Raw genomic sequence first — 9,808 nt, 5'->3', positions numbered from 1 at the left:
TTAGTTTTATGAGGCCTGCTTGGGGATTTCATCACCCCTTGGAACGACCTCAACTCCAGCGTTCCGGCGGAGTATAAAAATCGGGAGGTGAATCCAAAGACACCTCTCTTGGAATCAAGATTTTGTCACTCGGGCTAAGCCTCAAGGAACTTTATACCCTTGAGAAGTGAAAGAGGAGAAGTGGGTTACCACTCCTCTCGGCTGTGTGACATCTTTTTGGTTTCATCTACGGATTTGGGCCTCACGTACCTTGTGTATATAGAGGACTCCCTAGCTAAACCAAATTTCATCCTTGTAGAAAGCTTCCTAAGATGTTGGTGTGTTTGATGTGCTTGCTCCAAAACTTTTTTCTACTTTTTTGTTCATAGCTTTTGAATGAATGTTTGCCAATTTTGGTCAAAATCTTAGAAAAGCAAAAATCTCCCAACTCAAGGCATACTTAGCGTAGTCACTGCCTTATCAGAAAATCATCCAAGCTCCCTCAATGCAACCGAATCTATCTAGTTCTTTGCCTTAGAACAATCCCAAATCCAAAGTCCATCCAAATCATCCTCCTAGCCAGCTAGCAACCCAATCCAAAATCACCCAAGCCTTTAAAGAGTTGTTGTCACTTTGCTAGATTTTGCTATCCAATCAATCCTACCAATCAACCAATCTCACCAAGGTTATCCCTTTGACAGAGCATTGTCTAGGGTAATCCAGCTTTGTCACTTGTATCCCTCATCACCTTGAGCTAAAGGTTGGGATCCACAAGTGGTCAATCTCGTGTCATGCCATAGGATCACTAGTCTATCCTTAAGTTGACACAATCACCAGGAATCCTGCACATAGGAAAGCAAAACTCTCACTGTTTGATAGCATACCCTTGAAGTCTTCCACCCATGAGAAAGAAAAAAATCTCCAGCCAATCCTCCTTAGGTCTTTCATATAGCTTTGACTCTCCCTAGGAAATCTTTCATCAGCCAATCCAAAATCTGTGCTTAATCCAAATCCAACCATGAGCTTCCGTGTTCATCCATATGCAAGACCCCATCCCCATCAAACTCATCATCAAAGCATGAAGTACCAATCCTATCATGATGTGTTTGGTCGCATTGTCCTTGCTCCTGCCACCTCCTATTCCAATGATGATGAAAATCTTATTGACTATGACGGGTATATTGAAAGCCTTAGAAACATTCCCCCAAGCATCCCCCAAAATCCAAGAGTTATTCCAAACTATCTAGTCATGCCATCTGATATTCCAGCTTCCCCTCCATCACCCCATCAACCAAGCTTCCAATCTTCCACCCCCATCACACTGGCTATTCCTGTCAATCCACCTCCACCTTCGACACATGAGTCTCCAAGGAATCTCCTAGAGGAAATACAAGAAAAGTCGCCTCCAACAGTCGATAAGCCATGTCATCTAATCCAACCATGTGATGAAGCTTCCCCATCTATAATATCACCTTCATCTCCCATAGCTATCATCCCCATACCATCCATCAAATTGCTTAAAATCCTTCCACTTCTCGCAAGCATCAAAATCCCACCACCTATCAAATCCCTCCAAATCCTATCCACATCGCCTCCAAGCATTTCCCAAATCTCTCGTAATGACCCTTATGCATCCATCTTCTACTCACCCATCTCCACTACTGAATCTCCCATCTATCCATCCACTACCTTTGAAGAATCCATCCCTTCACCTCCTATCGCACCATCCACTCCAAACCAATCCTATCAAGATCCTGCCCAAAAGCATGTTGACATCCCCCAAAGCATAAATGCAGATATCATCGTACCATGTCTTCCATCCATAGTGCAGTCACCATCTCCTCCATCTCCAAAACCTCGAGCCATATCTCCTCCACTACAAGATATCTTGTCATCCCACCAACTACATAAAGATCCTATCCTTCCATCTCCCCCGCTCCATGCTTCCATCTTACCACCTATCCAAGCTATTCCACCATCTATAATCTACCCTCTTGGTTCACTTACATTCATCCACGGTGGCCCTCTCTCAACAAAAGAATTAAGAACAGTATCTCCCCATTGCAATACACCTAATAAATCACTTCTACCATTTTCTGCAAGCAAAAAGTTTCCTCAGCTTGTTCAAATGCTCAATCGATGGCATTATCAAGGTCAAGGTTTAGGACCACAAGAGCAAGGAATCAGAGAGCCTATTATTGCACAAAAAAATCTAGGATTTCATGGTCTTGGATATGTATCCAAAGGCTCACCATCTAAAGGTGTTGGTACACCACACCCCCAAACCAAGCCTATCTCCAAGCCCACTATGCCAGCCTCCCATCACTCCTTCAAGAAATCTTATGTCATCCCCCCTCCACCATCTTTGCAACCCAAAACAACCTACCATATCCCCCCTTCATCCGCTAAATCCATTTTGGGTCCCTATGTCCCAAAATCTACCATCCTCCATCCTCCTATCAGCCATCATAAAAATTCTGTTCCATCCATTCCTATGCAAGATCAACAAAGGCACATATCAGGGCACATCATCCATCATCATCCCCCTACATGCTCTTTCATATCCTCTCCATCCCACAAAGCTTCTCCTAACCATCTTCCCAAAGCTTACCACAGCAATGTGAATGCCAACTTCAAAATGCATAAAGCTAAAAATCCACATCCTAGGCAATCATATGTCTATTCTAAAAGACATACTCCAAAAAGGAAAAATCCAATCAAAGAATGCAAAACAATGCAAAAGCCTATGAAAAGAAAATCCAAAACCATGTGGATCCCCAAGAAAAAAGTTGAAACCCAATGCATAATGGCATCCACCATTGCTAATCCCCCATCTAGTGACTCATGTCCCCCATCTCCTAACTCCATCTTGGGTGCCTATATCCCCAAGCACGCTTCCACAAATCCTCCATCACGTCCGCATCTACCATCTATCCCCCATATGCTCTTTTCACACCCATCCCAACATGTGCCAATGTTGCTCTTGCAAGCATCCCCATCTCATGCTCCTTTCCAGCATTTTCATTCCTCCATCTCCTACCATCAATCCCATCTAATCCGATCTATTGCATAAATCACACATCCGGTGTACCAACAGCTAGCAACAAAATTGAACATTCCAACAGCCAGTGAAAAATCCCAAAAAAAGCCAAAATAGCTGAAGAAAGCCAAAATCATTCCAGCTAAGTCCAAAGTCAAAAAGTCAAAAAAAGAAAAGAAAAATAAAGCGTCCACTGGTGAAAACTTGGCAATTCAAGCGCCTTGGACAAGTACCATGATGAAAACTTGGCAAACAAGCGTCATGCGTAATCCCGCCATCACCAGCTTAGCCTATCACCCTCATGCTTTTGGTCATCTCTTGACATCCAACTCCATCTTCCAATCTATCCACCTATCCTCCATCCTCTAGCTTCCATCTCACACCATCCACTAATCTTATGCAGCTTCAACCAATCATCTCAGCTATCATCCATCTCCCTAGCCCCTTCAGCTTTTTCCATCCTAGCTTCAATCCTATCACATCCATCATAAGACCTCCTTCTGCATGTTATCTTCTGATTGGGGGCACTATTTTCCTTGGAGATCTTGTCTTGTCCATCCTCCCTTGTCATTGGTATCTAGCTCTAGGCTATCCTCATGCAAACCCAATGTCATCTCTTTATATCCATCATAATCCTAGCTATCTACCATCCTATCCAACCATCTCATCCTTCTCCTCTAGCTATCCTTGGTCACAAAATCTTTCATCATCATTGGATGCATCCTGCCAAATCCATATCTTTCGCTATCACCCCACCCTTAGCTTTCGCATCTTGCACAACATCGAACCATCTCGCTATCCTATCATCCTGAGCTTTTGCCTGCTTGTAACTATCTTGGTCAACTTCAGCTTGTAAATATCTTGGTCCGTCAGCTTGTACATCCTCTTTAGCTTAGTACCATTGTATCTATCTAGCTTTTGTATCAGTTCCTCCTTGATTAGCATCTTGCACACATCGCACAACACTTGGTTAGCTATTCCAACGCATCCTTTAGCTAGATCTCATATCACCAAAGTGCTATCCTTCTTAGTTCAGCTTGTCAGATGCATCACCCATCTAGATCCATCAGCTTAGGTGCTCTCCAATAGATCCTTGTAGGATATAGCTTTCCTCATGTCTGATCTTGGTCCGTTAGTACCTCGTCCTACCCATCTCGTTGGCAAACAGTTCTCTTTTGGATTTTCACTTTCTTTTGATTTGGGATCTTCCCTTTTGGGTCTTGAAGTATCTTTTCCAAGCAATCTCCTTGTTCCCTCCTCAAGGTTGCCACGATCTTCCATATCATGGTATGCTGCGAATGGGGCAATTAGAGCGTAAGGTCTTGATCATGTCTTTTGCTTGTTTTCTTTTCTGCTTGTGGGTTACCTAGTGTCGTTTCCACACTGCTTCCTCTTGGATTCATGTGTGATGCTGGGGCAATCCTTGTGTGTTTGTTTTGAGTTAGTTTGTCAGTCCTTTGGATGGTTGGTGAAAAGGCCTTGATGTTCTTGGTAACCTTGGCAATTAACCAATAGTCCTATAGAAAATCTAGTGCTCAACTACATGGTGGTACTTCTCTTTGAAGTATCCCCCTGCTCAAAAAGCTTCAATGGTTTTCCTTCATCTCCATTATCCCCCATCCATATCCAGCATCTGTCTCTCCTACCCCAGCTGATGCATCAATATCTCTTTGAATCACTCATCACTCTTAGCTTTAGGGATCCACAATCCTAGTCTTAGGGATCCACCAATCCAAATCAATCCACCAAGCCTCATCTTTCGAGATCCACAATCCTAGTCCTAGGGATCTCCGAAACCCATCTTCCGCCAATCTGACTCTTTGAAATCCTATTGCATCAGCTTTTTTAATCCCCTCATCCATCTCCCTATCCTAGATTCCTTTTTATATAGCACTTCGCTCCTTCATCCTCCACCTTCCCTAAAGTCTTAAGCTTGCTTCCTCTTGTGCCTCTGATTCTCCTTTATCATTCTCCCATAGTGAGAGTTTGAGCTAATTTAGCCCCTTCTCTTTGCCAATCTAAGTTTCCTTGCTCATCCGAGATTCTTGTACTTTTCAAGAAGCCATCGAGCCTCGCTTTCTCTCCTTGCTACCTTCTTGAGGGGGCATCTCACAGTCCATTCTCTCCTCTTCTGCTCTAGCCTTGGGCATCTTATTTTCTTATCTTTGATGTCATGCCACTTGTGGCATCACATCAAAGAGGGGCAAAATGTAGACACCTAAAAACCTTTAGAAAATAAAGTATTTTTATTTTTTGAAAAAGTCCTGATGACATCATCATTTATTAATTAATTATTTAATTAATTAATTAATTAATTTTTATGCCATTAAATCCCTTTATCTTAATTAAAAATATTTAATTAAGGAATCCCTCCCAAAAATGTTTAAATCTTATTTAAACATTATTTCCTTATTTATTAATTATTTAATTAATAAATTGACCAAAAATCCTAAAATAAATAAAAAATATATTTTTTGCCAATTTCCTTATGACCAATAACCTCTTCCAAAATCTTCTAATCCTTCTTTAATTTCGATTAAAGGCTAATCCCATCATTTCCTACCCCTAATCCCAACTCAAAATATTTAATTAAGATTAAATATTAATCCTCATGTTTATTAAAAAAGTTTTAATAAATATCTCCTCAACCCAAACCCTTGAAATAAATAAAACTTTATTTATTTCCTAAAAATCTAATTTATCCTCATCCTAAGAAGTTCTAGACTCTTCTAGAAAGTCTTCATCCTCATCCTAGGAAATTCTAGACTATTCTAGAAAGTCTTTATCCTCATCCAAAGTCTAGACTCTTTTAGAAGATGTCTTTAAAACTAATCCTAATCCCCTCCTAACCTTGTCACATTCCCTAAACATGAGTTAAAACTTCCTAACCCAAGCCAAAGTTAACAAATATCTCCTCCTTCACCCACCCTCATTAAATGCCATCCACTTGCCTATCCCTAAGCTAATCCTAAACCATCCTAATCCATCCTCTAATCATTTGCACAAGCCTAAGCAAGCTTAAAACCTTCCTAATCAAGTCCAAGTCGAAATTGCTCTCATCACCCTCAAAATATCTCAACCATAAAACTTTATGAAGTCCACTAGGTCATAAATGACTCTTACAAGCCCTTTTATGGCTCTTACAAGTCATTATGAGGGTCTTTATGAATATTTTATCCCTTGAGCCTCCTTTGTTGACTCATCCTTCCCCTTTCCTCCATCCTCTCACCATGTGACATGTGTCACTCCTTGATTGGCTATAAGGAAGCACAATCCATGTGCTCTCCTCTCATGCAATCTGAGCCCTCCATAAGCTTTTTCCCATCCTTGCATCTTAGCCCTCAATCCCTCAAGCCTCTTGCCTATAAATTGGATCCTTCCCCTTTGCAAAATAACACAATCCATGAAGTAAAGTTATAATGCTATTTTGAGAGCCAAATCCATACTAAAGCCATCTATCCACACCAAAAATCCACAATCATCCATTGAAGCCTTTGGAAGCATATTGAGCATACATCCTATCTAGTTAGACAAAGCTACTCAACAAGAGAGCTTCTCATTGAGAGAGCCCATTAATGGCTCATATTTTCAATTGAGAGCTCATCTTAGTCTATCTTGAAGTTTATGAATTTTGTTTAGTTTGTAGAAGCTTTATTTAAATTTGGTTTCTATTAGCATACTAACATTGCTCATATACAGTGCGGACCCCTATGATGTCATCATGACCACTCACAAGAGTGCACAAACTCCTAAGTGTCTCACAAATAAAATAATGCAATATAATTAAATAATGCATAAACCTAATTAAACTTAAGTAAGTCTAAATAGTGAATACTAATTTACACCAACAGTTGTGATCTACAACTACTGCATCACATTTACTTAATAAAGTAGTGTCAATCTCTTGGTAATGTGTGGCATTCTCTTCAATAGCTATCTCTTTCCTTCTTTTCAATGATAATTTTAACTCATCTCTTACTTCATTCGTCTGATGTAGAGCAAGTTATATTTCAATCTTTTGGTTCTCAATAGTCTTTTCCAACTTGTAGACTTTCATCTTCAAAATCTTTCTTCAAAGTTGTAAAGCTTTTCTTTCCAGAGAACAAGGCTCTGATACCAATTGTTGGAAATACAATGGGAAAAGTAAACTCGGGGGGGTGGTAAATCAGCACTTATATCCTTAAAATCATTCACCACACATCTATCTCACAATCTATGCATGTAAATTGAAATACCAAATTAAGCATATACATCCATAGTATGAAAGTAAATAAACATTCAACACATGTATGACACAAGATATTTGGTTACCCAGAAACCCTCCAAGGAGAAGTTAAAAATAGGGTGGGGATGACACCCACAAATCTCCACTACTACAGTAATAAAGTGTACCCAATGAAGTTTACAATGTTTGATTATGAAACATTATCTACTCTATGAAATGTTTACCCTATTAAAGGCTTACAAGATTGTTAGAATTATGCCTAGTAAAAGGACTTTAACTTAAAATGAAGTAAGCATTCTATTAAAGGATTTACAATAGCCTATCAAGACTACTCTTTTAAGAGATTTAATTGATTCACCTGTTAGAATGTCTTAGCAATGATCCATAGCAATTTGCTACTAGATAAAATATCCCCTCTTTCCTAATGTGTACTTGATCCTCACTGATTATATGTATCTCTTCTAACCTCTAATTCCTTTCCTTTGTTCTCCTCTAACTGATTCTACAATGTATCTCAATTCACAACTCCTTAGTCACCATGAATTCTTTGTTTGTGCATGCAAACTTCTCTCTTTTCTCCTTTCACATTCATAAAAATTTTACAATTTTTCCTCCTTAAGAATACTTAGGTGACTAAGGGTTAGGTATGAGTCAACGATTGTGATTCACCCATATTGCCACTTAATCCTTCCCTATTTCTGATTGGTTGCATGTGTTACATAGGGATTTTTAATAAATATTTGTCCTTATCATCTAAGATTGCAAAATAATCCTTAAGTCAACTCCAAAATAGTTTGCATAGTAGTTTATGCCATTTCAATCAACTATGTCAAAACTATATTACTCAGCACTTGAAGTCCTTGATGCTCAGCATCGATTGCAACTTCAATGTTGTAACTTGGCCTCTAAATGACTCGGCATCCATTGATCACTCAACATATGAATGACTTGGCACTTACTATCTTCTTGGCACTTACTAGTTACTTGGCACATATTATATATCTCTTTCTCGGGCATATACTATCTGGCAACTTATGCTCCACATGTATTACTTGTTTGGCATGAACTAAGTAAATGACTTAAGTATTTTGTCACTCACATGCCAAAACCAATATGAGATTAACACCTTCACCCCTTGGCTTATTATTTGAAAAATAATCTCTTTTTCCTTACTATTTGAGTTAATTTTTGTACCATATTTGTAAGTTGTTGCCAATATTTCAATATTCACGAATTCCATTTCATTTTGAATGTATCTATAAAGCCCATTATGATATTTTAGAATTTGATGCTTCTCTGAATCTTCAATACCAAGTTTTGTAGAGAGTGCATAGAATTTATTGGTGTAATCTTGTATAGATTGGTCCCTCTTTTGTCAAAGTAATTGCCATTCTATATATTTATGTTTATATACATCTTTAGGCAAGTATGCTTCTTTTATGTATTCTACAAATTCTCCCCAAGTGGGTTTATTATCAGAGAGTATTTCCAACTCTTCTCCAGCTTCAATTTCCTTATTCAATAATATTGTTTCCCATGCTAGTTTGACATGGGTTTCACCTTTCAAGAGGGAAAATGTATTTTTTTCCACATTAGAAAAATTATTTACAAAAAAGTATCGTTCTAACTTGGATAACCAATTATGAACAACATCAACATCAAATTTTCCCTCAAAATTTGGGATATCAAAATTCATCTATACTTTAAAAGGGGTGCTCCCATGGAAGGGCACTACTGAATTGGGAACTTGTTGGGTCTTCAAAATTTCTAAAATCTTACTCATCATATCTTATCATTGCCTAGCCAAAGCCTCTTCCACCATCTTCTTCATAAAGTCTCTCAAATTATCTGACATCTTTGGTTTTGTGCACCGCAAAGGAAGGTATTCCAACAAATTTCTCATGGTCAATCCTAATCTTTGATAGGAAGTTCTTGTGTTAGTTGGCATACATGATCGTTCCCTCTTTGATACCACTGATCTAAATTTAAGAAGTGGGTTGCAAACACAATATCTAGTAAATCAAAATACCTATGATACCAATGTTCAAGTTCTGGAAATCTTGCAAAACTCAGAAGAGTTGTATGCAAACCAAAAGCCATCTTATTAATTGAAATTGAAAGAATATATAAATGATGGAATATCAATAGTCAACATAGCCATGAATTCAAAATGTTTATGTGGCTATAATAAAAAAACAAAATTAAAGTAAAACTATGCAAAACTAGGTGTTTAATTACCCCAACTTGTCGGGGTCATAACTTTTGACCTAGAGCTCAAATTTCGAAACCACTTACATCGTTGGAAAGAAGAACTAAAAATATAATTTTAGTCCCTAAAAAAGTGAGGCTATGGCTGCCCAATTTTAGGGACCAATGAAATTTTTGGTTTAAAATTTTGAGCAGGAGACCTCCGAAAAGGCCAAATAAAAAGATAGAATTTTTTTTTTTAAATATGAAAAAAATACTTTCAAACATTTGATCTTCTATATAATCTAGATTAATGGATATGTACTTCTTCTACTCATCTTTAGGTGTCTCATCCTTGCTAGATAATTTGTGTGACC

This window comes from Cupressus sempervirens, unplaced genomic scaffold, assembly GCF_028749045.1.
Source record: "Cupressus sempervirens isolate cs-2001-9-10 unplaced genomic scaffold, ASM2874904v1 CseChr00s100002_01, whole genome shotgun sequence".
Classification (NCBI taxonomy): Eukaryota; Viridiplantae; Streptophyta; class Pinopsida; order Cupressales; family Cupressaceae; genus Cupressus; species Cupressus sempervirens.
This window is presented reverse-complemented; position numbering follows the sequence as displayed.